Source organism: Trachurus japonicus, chromosome 4 (genome assembly GCF_045865225.1).
Source record: "Trachurus japonicus isolate A0001 chromosome 4, Traja_1.0".
NCBI lineage: Eukaryota > Metazoa > Chordata > Actinopteri > Carangiformes > Carangidae > Trachurus > Trachurus japonicus.
This window is the reverse complement of record NC_140910.1, coordinates 34799282-34814311: the sequence shown is the minus strand read 5'-3', so window position 1 is coordinate 34814311 and position 15030 is coordinate 34799282. Positions and strand designations below refer to the sequence as shown.

Here is a 15030-nt window from a genome sequence, read left to right as displayed (position 1 = left end):
GTGCGTCAGCTGGGCATTCCAACCTGGTTTTGTTCATTTAGTTCTGCAGATATGCGTTGGGGAAATCTGCTCTCTACTATTCTTAAGCAGGAAGGACGAACAGCCACTGTAGAAGATTTAGAGTGGGCTGATAAGTGTGATTTGTTGAGACGCAATCCTGTCACAGCTGCTCGCATGTTTGATTATAGATGGCATTGTTTCCTTAGGAACGTTCTCATGTCACCATCTCAACCGATTGGTAAGATTATAGATTACTTTTACAGGGTGGAGTTTCAGCAGAGAGGTTCTCCTCATGTCCATTGTCTATTCTGGATAGAGAACGCTCCACTGATAGACAGAAACACCGATGAGGAGGTCGTTCAGTTCATTGACAAATATGTAACGTGTGAACTCCCATCATCAGATGAGGAGTTGCTGGACATTGTTACTACTGTTCAGCGACATTCGAAACGACATGCCAAGACATGTAAAAAGAAAAACACTGTGTGTCGTTTCAATTTCCCAAGGCCCGTGTCAGCTAGGACATTTATTAGCCGGCGACCTGATGAAACAGTGCCACCGTGCACTTGTCCTGTTGACCCAGCTCATCCTGGTAGACTGTGTCCATGTCTTGCACGTTTAGCTGAACTTAAAAAGAAGAAGAAAGAATGGGCCAACAGGGTTCTGACATCCATTAAGGCGGCTTTGTCAGATGAAAACAGAAGTTTTGATAGTGTGCAGCAGCTGTTTCAGTCCTTGAATATTACTCAGGAGGCGTTTGAGGAATGTGTAAGAGTGCTTGAACGGCGCACTCAGGTGGTTTTGAAAAGGCAGGTTGATGAAACGTGGATTAACCACTACAACAAGTCTTTGTTAAAATGTTGGGACGCGAATTTAGATATCCAGTTTGTAGTAGACGCTTATGCTTGTGTAGTATACATTATTTCCTATATTTCCAAGGCGGAGCGGGAAATGGGATTAATGTTAGGGAATGCACATAGAGAGGCCTCTAAAGAAGGTAATCGTAGTGCAAAAGATGCTCTTAAGAATTTAGGCAGTGTTTACCTGCACCATAGAGATGTGTCTGCCCAGGAGGCTGTTTACAGGCTTACTAATATGCATCTTAAAGAGTGCTCCAGAAAGGTCATGTTCATTCCCACAGGGGAAAGTACAGTTAGAATGAGTTTGCCTTTAAGTGTGTTAAAACATAAGGCATCATCTGCGTCATCATCTGATCTTTGTGACGAAGACATGTGGATGACCAGTTTAAATGATCGGTACAGGAACAGGCCTAATGATGATGTGTTTAGTGATATGTGCTTGGCTGTGTTTGTGTCTGAGTATCGCGTTCTCAGCAAAAATGAGAAATGTAAAGGGGCAATTCAATTAAATGGGAATTTTGGTTCCGTAGCCAAGAGAACTCGGACAAAGCCAGCTGTAGTTCGCTATGCTCGCTTCTCTGAGACCAAGAGTCCAGAGTTGTTCCACCAAAGCATCTTACAGTTGTTCCTGCCACATCGTTCAGATTCCCAGCTTAAACCCACTAACTATGTAACTTTTAAAGATTTTTACGAGAATGGTAATGTCAGGTTTAGTGATGGGGCCAGGCATTCTGTGAGGTCAGTTGTTGATGTAAATAGACGTAGATTTGAGATAGAAGCAGATAAGATAGAGAATGCTCAGAAACAGTTAGATGATCAGGGTGTTTTTGAGGATGCCTGGGCTGAGCTGTGTCCAGAGGCGGAGCTGGAACGGCTAGAGTGCGTGCAGGAACTTCAGGACAATCCACAGCTAGGGGATGACCCGCCAAAAACATTCCAGATTTAGCTGTTACCAGGCAACAGGTTTCTCATTTAGAGAAGAGGAATGTCATGAGCAGAAGCGAGGGCTTGACATTGATTCGATCACTAAATGAGACACAGTTGTCTGTTTTTTTATCAGGTCCGTCAGTGGTGCTTGGATAGGGTCAGAGGGGAAAAGCCAGAGCCTCTTCATGTGTTTATTACAGGTGGTGCTGGGACAGGAAAGAGCCATTTAATCAGAGCTATTCAATATGAGGCAGGGAGACTTTTGTCTACTGTTAGCCGTCATCCTGATAGCACGTGTGTGTTACTATGTGCTCCAACAGGCATTGCTGCATACAATTTGAATGCAGCAACGATACACACCACATTTAGCATAGGGAAGGATGTGCGCTTGCCGTACAGTCCTTTGGGTGAAGAGAAGCTCAATTCATTGCGAGCTAAGTTAGGTGATCTGCAGATTGTGATTATCGATGAGATTTCCATGGTAGATCACAACCTTCTAGCTTACATCCATGGACGGTTGAGGCAGATAAAACAAACGGGTGACTTTTCACCGTTTGGGAATGTGTGTGTGCTGGCTGTTGGAGACTTTTATCAGCTGCCTCCTGTTAGAGGGAAAGCGTTGTATAATGATGATGTGACTGTGAACCTTTGGTCCAGTTTATTTAAGGTCGTGGAGTTGACAACGGTTGTAAGGCAGAAGGAAAAAGCATTTGCAGATATGTTGAACAGGCTCAGAACTCGTCCTAAAGAGACACCATTGGAGGGCAAGGATGTTGATATGTTGAAAGAGCGTGTAACAGGTGAAGAGAGCTCAGCTTTGCATATATATGCAACCAATAACCAAGTTGACCAGCACAATAATGTCCAGCTGGTTAATGTATGTACTGAGTGGGAAGAGATACATGCCCAGGACTTTGAGAACAGCAAAAAAACCGGGAAGTTGGAATTGATGAGCGGTCATCACAGCAGAGCATCCAACACATGTTTGGATCAGGTGTTAAACTTGGGTGAAGGTGCTCGTGTGATGTTGATTAAAAATGTGGATATCAATGATGGGCTTGTGAATGGGGTATGTGGCACAGTCACTGATATAGTTCATCAGCCTGACAGTAGGTTTCCTCAGGTTGTTTTTGTCAAGTTTGATGATGCTAATGTTGGTGCCCAGAGGAGGAAGAACAGTGCACATACCCCACCAGTGGTAGCTGGCTCAACAGGCATCAAGCCTGAAGAGGAAAGAGCCACTGGGAAAGGCGGGATGCGCCGGCAATTTCCATTGAAACTTGCCTGGGCGTGCACTGCACACAAAACACAGGGACTCACTGTCGACAAGGCAGTGGTCTCTCTAGAGAGGATATTTGCTCCAGGACAGGCCTATGTAGCTTTGAGTCGTGTTAGGACTATCGAAGGGTTGATCATTACAGATTTTAAAGAGAAGGTCATTTTCTGCAACACCAAAATAAAGGATGCACTTCGAAGCATGCCAAGGTTTTTAAGTGACAACATAGCCAGGCCTAACATGGAGTCAGATGCTTTCTCTGTGTTTTTGATGAATGTGCAGGGTTTATCTGACATCTTGCAGATGTCGCATCATGTACTCAGCATTTGCAGCTTAACTGTATTGCTGTGACAGAAACATGGCTGTCTGCACATTCTTTACTAGAATCAGTCCAGATAGATGGTTTTAGTTTCCATAGTCATCCCCGAAGTCTGTCGTACACTAGCAGCGATCCACTGCTAGTGAATTTCCAGGGGCAGCAACATGGCGGTGTGGGTCTGTACTGTAGGAATAGTTTAGTGTGTAAACTTGTTCAGGTACCAGACGTGAACTTGGAATGTTTGGTTTGTTGTCTGTGATGGTGTGGGACATAAGTGATAGCTGTGATTTATCGACCGCCATTATATCCTATGCCTATGTTTAAAACAAAATCTCAGCGAGTTGCTAAAGAAATTGGATTCCTTCAGTAGAACTGTTGCCGTTATAGGAGACTTTAATGATCATATTCCCCCATCTTCATCTGAAGATGTGTCAACATCTTCATCTGTTTGTCGTTTTAATGGCAGAAGATGGGTTTTGTGCAACGTGTGAAACAACCGACAACAGAGAGAGGCACACTCATTGACCATGTGTACATCAAAACATCAATTTATGATGTGCAGGCAGTAGTGTTGCCTATCTATTTTAGTGACCATGAAGGAATTCTTTGTTCTTTCAGAAAGACCTAGTTGAGTATTGTAGTATGAAATGTGTAATGTAGCTAGAGTAATATATATTTTATATGAATTTGTTAATGTTGTAATTTTAAATGTGTAATGTATATAGCTATATAATATAGTAATGTAAGAAACATATATTGACTTGTGAATTATATGAACATGTATGAAATGTTAAACATGTATTAGTCTGTGTTCAGTATTTGTGTTTCCTTGCTGGCCCTCTGTGTTCTGTGTTCCAGGTGGTTCCAGCCATTCACCTCAGGCATCTTCTACATGGACAGCCGAGGCCAAGCCATCTTTTGAATTGTGTTTTCTTTCTAGGTGCACACATATGGATATGTTTGTTTTGAAATCTGTAGCTGTTATATAGGTAATATCTGTAAATACACTGTGAATGATGATTGTAATGTTCAGTATTTGAGTTGTGTAATTCTGTGTAATATAGTGTATATGAATTTATTAAAATGTAGTTTTAAATGTGTGATAGTAATGCTAATGTATGAACATGTATTGAAATAGTTGATTGTATGAAGATGTAGAATAAAATCTCTCTCTCTCTCTCTCTCTCTCTCTCTCTCTCTCTCTCTCTCTCTCTCTCTCTCTCTCTCTCTCTCTCTCTCTCTCTCTCTCTCTCTCTCTCTCTCTCTCTCCTCTCCTCTCCTCTCTCTCTCTCTCTCTCTCTCTCTCTCTCTCTCTCTCTCTCTCTCTCTCTCTCTCTCTCTCTCTCTCTCTCTCTCTCTCTGACACACACTAGTTTAGTTATGCTGGAGGTTTTTACCTGTTAAAAGGATGTTTTTCCTCCACTGTTGCTGAAGTGAGAAATGTTGAGTGTCTTTCTAATAGTTCAAAAATAAAAATGGATTTATAAAGACAAAATACCTTCTTGCCATTTTATTTAAGTTTGCCATGTGTTGTATGTACTAATGTTTTGTTGTCATAATAAACTACAGCTGCATCAACTCAACTGGGTTTAATTAGTCTATTATTCAACAATAACAACAACTGTTCAAAGACACATCAATAATTTTGCAGCAAACCATGAAGACTTGAAGCACCAAGCCAAATGAAAAGAAGAGAACAACCTGCTGGGAGTAATGAATAAAGGAGTGAAATAAAATGCTATATCTGTCCATTAATTGGCACTTGGATAAAACAGGTTTTATTTTTGAAAATAAAAAAAATCAAACATTAAGAAATCTATACTTATATGTTTATAGAACAAATTCTCAGCAATCAACTAATGATTCGGTGCAACCTCCTGACTTTGTAATTTTTTCATAAAATGTGTGTTTTTCAGGCCATTACTTAATTTTTGTCAACACAGTCAGACACAAGAAAAAGGGAATTCTTGCTATTTATTTGGTCTGATATTGATTTAGAACAGTTTATAGAATATGCCTTTACCTTAAGTACACAATATTGTTGCTAAATGTTTAATATTCTCTTTTAATCACTTTTTATGCTGTTTTACGTGTGCACTTTGAGAACTCTGACATCATGTGAGTCTTATTATTTGAATTAAATATAGGAAATGATACTATACTAAAACATACTATTTCACAACAAAAATAAAACTTTAATCTGACAGTGGTGACGGAGTCTGACTTCACCCAATAGACGCCAAGGTCGCATCATTGCGACAGGTAACATTGCTAAATAAAACAGCCCATATCTTTAAAATCTACTGCCTCATGCTGTTACTGCTTGGTACCACTAGTTGGTTCAGCTTCAATCCTGACGTAATTTGTGGGTGTGTTTTTATGCAAAATATCTGTCATCTGGGCTCCCGGGCCTCACCATACTTCCTTAAAATGCATGCAACATTTTCATCAGTAAATCACCAAGTGTATTCAATTCTATATTTAATTGTAAATACATTCAATTGAATAAAATAAAATAAACATTTTAATTATATTATGAAATTTGACCAATGTGAATATGTGTAACATGGCCTAAGTGTGTGAAAAATTATGTATATTGTTAATAAAGAGGATAAAGATTTATTACACATCAAATTACTACTAATACTGTTTATTGTAAACATTAATTATTAGGCTTCATTATTATATTTTAGCCTCCATTGTGGATGATTTGGATATTTTTGTCAACACATATATGTGTCACCACAGTCAGACAGAGAACCTGACAGTGTTGACGTCTGACAGTGTTGACAAAAACACAGTTTTTTAGATAAAACGCATGAGCTCTATACAGAAGCCATTTTGTTTTCTCTCTGTTGCTAGCTAACTCTGATTCACTCTTAGACTGCTTACATCTGTGTCATAATCTAGAAGAATTTTCCATATACGAAAGAGACAGTGTTGACACGTCATGTTTGTGACACTAGCAATATCAATAAATATGTGAAGATTATTGGAAAAATAGCAAACTTATAGGAGCCTGGTTGATGTTGTGTCATTTAGTGGATGTAGCAGAGTGGAAAGGGGTCCTTATGAATACAGCTGACCATGTAGTTGCCTGATTTAAAAGCTTATTCATAGAAAATTTGCTTGTTCATCTCACATATATATTATGCATTTTAAATAACTTTTTCACAGTTTAATATTAAATTGATATAATATGAACTTGTCAGAGGACATGTGCTTTTGTGGGTACTGGCCTTGTATATAATCAAATAATTAATACAAATATCAACAAAAATATGAAAAATGTGTTATATTTGTGCAAAACATTATCAGATGATCAACCTTCAGTATTCTAAATCAGAAAATGTGATTAATTTTCATAGATATTGTCACTACTCTTAGTGGGACATGTTTTTGCCGAAGTCTCAAGAATCAGTGTGTGTAATCTACTAATGTGTCCCAGCAAAGACTGACAATCATCAGCTGCACAACAATGTTACAGTGAAATCGTCAAATACGCAAACAAACCAATGTATGAAACAGTGGAGGCTGGTCCATAGAGTAAGAGGTGGTGGGTCCTCTATTTTTGAGAGGCAAGAGGAAGATCAACAAATTTTAAATAAAGAGTAACTGCTTGAAATAAATGTGTTTGTGTTAATATAAGTCTTAAATAGTTATATCTTCCAACAGCAATCACTTATATAGAGTGTTTGGTCTGAAACACGGGTCTGTCAGTCACTCTGCTCTGCTGTAAGCCGAGGAGAAAACTTTCCTTGTATCCTACAACCTTTATCCAATGAGGAGAGAGAACGGCATAAAGGGGCGGTCCTCTCTGTGTGTGCAGCCAAGGGATGCGCATGAATGTGGTGACGTAGAGACGAGGACCAATAGATCCATGACGAGGGTGGGGACTGCTAACTCCATCGGCTGACAAGAAGTTAGCCAAAACGGCCGGATCGCTTACTTCTACTTTAAATATCTTTTATGGAAGAAAATCCACTTAATTCACTTAAAAAGGTTGAACAGCGCCGCTTGCAGTCGGAGGAGACAGAGCAGTCTGTGTGAAGAGCAGGGAGCAGAAGGGGAATGTTGGGGGGGGGGGCAACGGTTGGCAACGGTTACAGCCTGTTTGACTGTTGAGAAGAAATATATCACTGAAAAAATGATAGATATAACCAATTAAAAGTGATGTCATGTTAATTGTAGCATGAAGTTTGGACCAAAACGGACAATACATGATGGAGTTATGGCAACTTCATGGTTCTCCACCAGGGGGCAGTAACGGGATGTGGGCCGTTTCGTCCAGGGTCGTTACCTCATCACACATGTGAAGTTTTGAGCAGATCTGACAATGTCGATGCAAAACACGACATTTCCTGTGTCCACAAGGGGGCGTCTTGAGCGAGCTAGCGTACGATCAAATGGAGGCATAGAGGGCCGGCCTCTGATCATGTACTGAAATTTTGAAGTGACTACGATCAAGTATGTGGGCGTGGAAGGCAAACGTAATAGCATGGCGACTAAACGAGCAGTTGACCAACTTTGTCGCCCCCTAGCAGCCACGCCGTTTGACGTAGAGAAAAGCTTTTAATAGTGTTTGACCAGCTCGGTCTCCTGATGATCTGTAGCGAATATGAAGTCAATCGGGCAAAATCCGTGGGAGGTGGCAGTTCACGATGGAGCGCTATTCCTGTCGCCGCCACAAGGGGGCCATTAGCCGTAGCGTCATAGCGTTCACGAAATACCTTCACCAACTTGTTCGGCATGTTTTAGAAGTGGAATGAAGTTGATGGGGGCAACTATGTATTTTTAATGAATTTTAGCGCACTTCCTGTTACCACCGGGGGGCGCTATGAGTGACGTAGGAAAATAATATGTCGGATCGTTCAGGGTCACGCCATCATCATGTGCACCAAGTTTGAAGCCGCTGCGATCAAATCTGTGGGCGTGATAGCATTTAAACCTTTTTAGCTGAATTCGGGAACTTGGCCGTGCCCTAGCAGCCACGCCCTGTGACCTACACACCTGCGGAGCACAAGCCGTAATCAGCTTGGTCTGGAGATGTTCCGTGCCCAATTTCAAGTCAATCGGGCGAACTCCCTCGGAGGAGTTCGTTTTGCGTCAAAGAAATGCTAACCAAAATGGCCGACTTCCTGTTGGGTTTAGGGCGTGGCTCCAATTCAATTTTTGGTATGTTTGCGTATGATACACGTGTGTGTCGAGTTTCGTATGTGTACGACAAAGTAAGCGAAATTTGTCTATGGAGAATTTCGGAAAAAATTCAAGGGGGCGCTATTGAGGCATTTTGCCACGCCCATGGGAAATGACTCTATGCGCTGAAAGAGCTCGCCATTCTTGACCTGTGTATGAAATTTCGTGAGGATACGACTTCGTTAAAGCCACGAAAAAGGCAAACGTAATTGTACGATAAAAAATCGTCAGTCGCCGCGGCGGCACACGGACGCCGTTCGTCGTATCTTCACAGCGTTCATAATGTAGCTTCAGCAACTGGTTCTGCATGTATTAGAAGTGGAATGAAGTTGATTGGGTGAAGTATGGATTTTTAACGAATTTTTGCGTACTTCCTGTTACCACCGGGGGGCGCTATGAGCCAGGCAGGAAGTCGATACATCAAAACGTTCAGGGAGGAGCCATCGTCATGTCCTTTGAATTTCAAGTGGCTACGACGAAGTATGTGCACGTGAAAGGCAAACGAAATTTAAATTGGGATGATACACATTCGCCGCGGCGGCACACGGACGCCGTTGCTCGTAGGGTCAAAGCGTTCATGATGTAGCTTCACCATCCGGGTCTGCATGTACTAGAAGTGTAACGAAGTCGATTTGGTCAACTACGTATTTTTAACGAATTTTTGTACGTTTCCTGTTACCACCGGGGGGCGCTATGAGCGACGTAGGCAAATAATATGTCGGATCGTTCAGGGTCTCGCCATAGATTTTTGCACAAAGTTTGAAGCGTCTACGATCAAGTATGTGGGCATGAGAGCCGTTCGTATTTACATGGCGAGCACCGAAACAGTCGCCAAATTTCGGGGCACGCCAGAGGCCAACCCCTTTGAGCTACAGACCTGCGGAGCACAAGATAAGCTCAGCTAGGTCTGACGATGTTCTGAACCCAATTTGGAGCCGATCGGGCGTAATCCCTAGGAGGAGTTCGTTTTGCGTTTACAAACTTTGAAGCAAAATGGCCGACTTCCTGTTGGGTTTCGGGCTTCGCGATAGGAGGATTTTGTGTTCATCTCGCATTGATGAACATGTGTGGCGATTTTGGTCCGCTTTCGTTAACGTCATTTTTTTCCCTATGGGTTTTTGGGAAAATTGTAGGGGGCGCTATTTAGCCATTTGGCCCCGCCCAAATGCGACGCTGCCAAAATATCAAATTTTTCGCGAAGCCCCACGAGGCTACAAAGTTTGGTGAGTTTTCGTGCATGGCAAAGGGGTCGTTTTTGCGATTCTTTGCGGGGAATAATAATAATAATTAAAGCCGCAAGCGGCTATGACGGGCCCTCGCTCCACGCCACTCGGCGTCCCCGCTACCCCCGGGCCGCTCTTCGAAACCCCCGCGCGCAACCCCCGCGCGCAACCGGACGTGGGCGGCTGCGTCGAGGGCGGTCCCCTCGTCGAACACGTGAAGTTTCAAGCAAATCGGACAACGTACGATGGAGTTACGGCAGGTTTACGGTTCGTCCACCAGGGGGCGGTAACGGGATGTGGGCCGTTGCGTTCGGGGTCGTGACCTCATCACACATGTGAAGTTTCGAGCTGATCGGACAATGTCGATGCAAAACACGACATTTCCTGTGTCCACAAGGGGGCGTCTTGAGCGAGCTAGCGTACGATCAAACGGAGGTGTAGAGGGCGGGCCTCTGATCATGTCCCTAAATTTTGAAGTGACTACGACCAAGTATGTGGGCGTGGAAGGCAAACGTAATAGCATGGCGACTAAACGAGCAGTTGACCAACTTTGTCGCCCCCTAGCAGCCACGCCGTTTCACGTAGAGAAAAGCTTTTAATAGTGTTTGACCAGCTCGGTCTCCTGATGATCTGTAGCGAATATGAAGTCAATCGGGCAAAATCCGTGGGAGGTGGCAGTTCACGATGGAGCGCTATTCCTGTCGCCGCCACAAGGGGGCCATTAGCCGTAGCGTCATAGCGTTCACGAAATACCTTCAACAACTTGTTCGGCATGTTTTAGAAGTGGAATGAAGTTGATGGGGTCAACTATGTATTTTTAATGAATTTTAGCGCACTTCCTGTTACCACCGGGGGGCGCTATGAGTGACGTAGGAAAATAATATGTCGGATCGTGCAGGGTCACGCCCTCATCATGTGCACCAAGTTTGAAGCCGCTGCGATCAAATTTGTGGGCGTGATAGCATTGCAAACTTCTTAGCTGAATTCGGCAACTTGGCCGTGCCCTAGCAGCCACGCCCTTTGACCTACACACCTGCGGAGCACAAGCCGTAATCAGCTCAGTCTGGAGATGTTCCGTGCCCAATTTGAAGTAAATCGGGCAAACTCCCTCGGAGGAGTTCGTTTTGCGTCAAAGAAATGCTAACCAAAATGGCTGACTTCCTGTTGGGTTTAGGGCGTGGCTCCAATTCAATTTTTGGTATGTTTGGGTATGATACACGTGTGTGTCGAGTTTCGTATGTGTACGACAAAGTAAGCGAAATTTGTCTATGGAGAATTTCGGAAAAACTTCAAGGGGGCGCTATTGAGGCATTTAGCCACGCCCATGGGAAACAACTCTATCCGCTGAAAGAGCTCGCCATTCTTGACCTGTGTATGAAATTTCGTGAGGACACGACTTCGTTAAAGCCACGAAAAAGGCAAACGTAATTGTACGATAAAAAATCGTCAGTCGCCGCGGCGGCACACGGACGCCGTTCGTCGTATCTTCACAGCGTTCATAATGTAGCTTCAGCAACTGGTTCTGCATGTATTAGAAGTGGAATGAAGTTGATTGGGTGAAGTATGGATTTTTAATGAATTTTTGCGTACTTCCTGTTACCACCGGGGGGCGCTATGAGCCAGGCAGGAAGTCGATACATCAAAACGTTCAGGGAGGAGCCATCGTCATGTCCTTTGAATTTCAAGTGGCTACGACGAAGTATGTGCGCGTGAAAGGCAAACGAAATTTAAATTGGGATGATACACATTCGCCGCGGCGGCACACGGACGCCGTTGCTCGTAGGGTCAAAGCGTTCATGATGTAGCTTCACCATCCGGGTCTGCATGTACTAGCAGTGTAACGAAGTCGATTTGGTCAACTACGTATTTTTAACGAATTTTTGTACGTTTCCTGTTACCACCGGGGGGCGCTATGAGCGACGTCGGCAAATAATATGTCGGATCGTTCAGGGTCTCGCCATAGATTTTTGCACCAAGTTTGAAGCGTCTACGATCAAGTATGTGGGCATGAGAGCCGTTCGTATTTACATGGCGAGCACCGAAACAGTCGCCAAACTTCGGGGCACGCCAGAGGCCAACCCCTTTGAGCTACAGACCTGCGGAGCACAAGATAAGCTCAGCTAGGTCTGACGATGTTCTGAACCCAATTTGGAGCCGATCGGGCGTAATCCCTCGGAGGAGTTCGTTTTGCGTTTACAAACTTTGAAGCAAAATGGCCGACTTCCTGTTGGGTTTCGGGCTTCGCTATAAGGCAATTTTTTGTTCATCTTCCATTGATAAATAAGTGTGGCGATTTTGGTCCGCTTTCATTAACGTCATTTTTTTCCCTATGGGTTTTTGGCAAAATTGTAGGGGGCGCTATTTAGCCATTTGGCCCCGCCCAAATACGACGCTGGCAAATTATCAAATTTTTCGCGAAGCCCCACGATGCTACAAAGTTTGGTGAGTTTTCGTGCATGTTAAGGGGGTCAAATTAGCGATTATATGTTCGGGAGAATAATAAGAATAATAATAAACATTTGCATTTCGGGGAATTTTGCGCCAGGTCAGTGGAGTACTTGATTACTTGGTTGGTTACTTGTTGTTACTCGTCGGCTGGCACGTTGACTAATGTGCATGTCGAATAACAATAGGGACCTCCCTGGGTCGTTGACACAGGCTCGGGCCCTAATAATAATAATAAACATTACAATATCTGGGGTTTTTGCTGCCAGGTCTATGCAGTACTTGAGTACTAGCTTGCTTACTTGTTGTTACTCGTCGGCTGGCACGTTGACTAATGTGCATGTCGAATAACAATAGGGACCTCCCTGGGTCGTTGACACAGGCTCGGGCCCTAATAATAATAATAAACATTACAATATCTGGGGTTTTTGCTGCCAGGTCTATGCAGTACTTGAGTACTTGCTTGCTTACTTGTTGTTACTCGTCGGCTTGCACGTTGACTAATGTGCATGTCGAATAACAATAGGGACCTCCCTGGGTCGTTGACACAGGCTCGGGCCCTAATAATAATAAACAGCGCGATTTCAATAGGGCTTTCGCTGGGCGACTTGCAGTCGCCGCTCGGGCCCTAATTAAAGCCGCAAGCGGCTATGACGGGCCCTCGCTCCACGCCACTCGGCGTCCCCGCTACCCCCGGGCCGCTCTTCGAAAACCCCCGCGCGCAACCGGACGCGGGCGGCTGCGTCGAGGGCGGTCCCCTCGTCGAACACGCGACGTTTCGAGCAAAACGGACAACGTACGATGGAGTTACGGCAGGTTTACGGTTCGTCCACCAGGGGGCGGTAACGGGATGTGGGCCGTTGCGTACGGGGTCGTGACCTCATCACACATGTGAAGTTTCGAGCCGATCGGACAATGTCGATGCAAAACGCGACATTTCCTGTGTCCACAAGGGGGCGTCTTGAGCGAGCTAGCGTACGATCAAATGGAGGCGTAGAGGGCGGGCCCCTGATCATGTACTGAAATTTTGAAGTGACTACGACCAAGTATGTGGGCGTGGAAGGCAAACGTAATAGCATGGCGACTAAACGAGCAGTTGACCAACTTTGTCGCCCCCTAGCAGCCACGCCGTTTCACGTAGAGAAAAGCTTTTAATAGTGTTTGACCAGCTCGGTCTCCTGATGATCTGTAGCGAATATGAAGTCAATCGGGCAAAATCCGTGGGAGGTGGCAGTTCACGGTGGAGCGCTATTCCTGTCGCCGCCACAAGGGGGCCATTAGTCGTAGCGTCATAGCGTTCACGAAATACCTTCACCAACTTGTTCGGCATGTTTTAGAAGTGGAATGAAGTTGATGGGGTCAACTATGTATTTTTAATTAATTTTAGCGCACTTCCTGTTACCACCGGGGGGCGCTATGAGTGACGTAGGAAAATAATATGTCGGATCGTTCAGGGTCACGCCATCATTATGTACACCAAGTTTGAAGCCGCTGCGATCAAATCTGTGGGCGTGATAGCATTTAAACCTATTTAGCTGAATTCGGGAACTTGGCCGTGCCCTAGCAGCCACGCCCTTTGACCTACACACCTGCGGAGCACAAGCCGTAATCAGCTTAGTCTGGAGATGTTCCGTGCCCAATTTGAAGTCAATCGGGCGAACTCCCTCGGAGGAGTTCGTTTTGCGTCAAAGAAATGCTAACCAAAATGGCCGACTTCCTGTTGGGTTTAGGGCGTGGCTCCAATTCAATCTTTGGTATGTTTGGGTATGATACACGTGTGTGTCGAGTTTCGTATGTGTACGACAAAGTAAGCGAAATTTGTCTATGGAGAATTTCGGAAAAACTTCAAGGGGGCGCTATTGAGGCATTTAGCCACGCCCATGGGAAACGACTCTATCCGCTGAAAGAGCTCGCCATTCTTGACCTGTGTATGAAATTTCGTGAGGACACGACTTCGTTAAAGCCACGAAAAAGGCAAACGTAATTGTACGATAAAAAATCGTCAGTCGCCGCGGCGGCACACGGACGCCGTTTGTCGTATCTTCACAGCGTTCATAATGTAGCTTCAGCAACTGGTTCTGCATGTATTAGAAGTGGAATGAAGTTGATCGGGTGAAGTATGGATTTTTAACGAATTTTTGCGTACTTCCTGTTACCACCGGGGGGCGCTATGAGCCAGGCAGGAAGTCGATACGTCAAAATGTTCAGGGAGGAGCCAACGTCATGTCCTTTGAATTTCAAGTGGCTACGACGAAGTATGTGCGCGTAATTGGCAAACGAAATTTAAATTGGGATGATACACATTCGCCGCGGCGGCACACGGACGCCGTTGCTCGTAGGGTCAAAGCGTTCATGATGTAGCTTCACCATCCGGGTCTGCATGTACTAGAAGTGTAACGAAGTCGATTTGGTCAACTACGTATTTTTAACAAATTTTTGTACGTTTCCTGTTACCACCGGGGGGCGCTATGGGCGACGTCGGCAAATAATATGTCGGATCGTTCAGGGTCTCGCCATAGATCTTTGCACCAAGTTTGAAGCGTCTACGATTAAGTATGTGGGCATGAGAGCCATTCGTATTTACATGGCGAGCACCGAAACAGTCGCCAAACTTCAGGGCACGCCAGAGGCCAACCCCTTTGAGCTACAGACCTGCGGAGCACAAGATAAGCTCAGCTAGGTCTGACGATGTTCTGAACCCAATTTGGAGCCGATCGGGCGTAATCCCTAGGAGGAGTTCGTTTTGCGTTTACAAACTTTGAAGCAAAATGGCCGACTTCCTGT

At 44.5% G+C, this 15030-nt stretch overlaps 1 protein-coding gene across 1 annotated transcript in view; it reads left to right on the top strand.

The window, feature by feature from the left end:
- LOC146989323 (NACHT domain- and WD repeat-containing protein 1-like) overlaps positions 1–15030 on the top strand; it is a 251819-nt gene that overhangs the window by 753 nt on the left and 236036 nt on the right. The gene's annotated exons all lie outside the window — the stretch shown is intronic.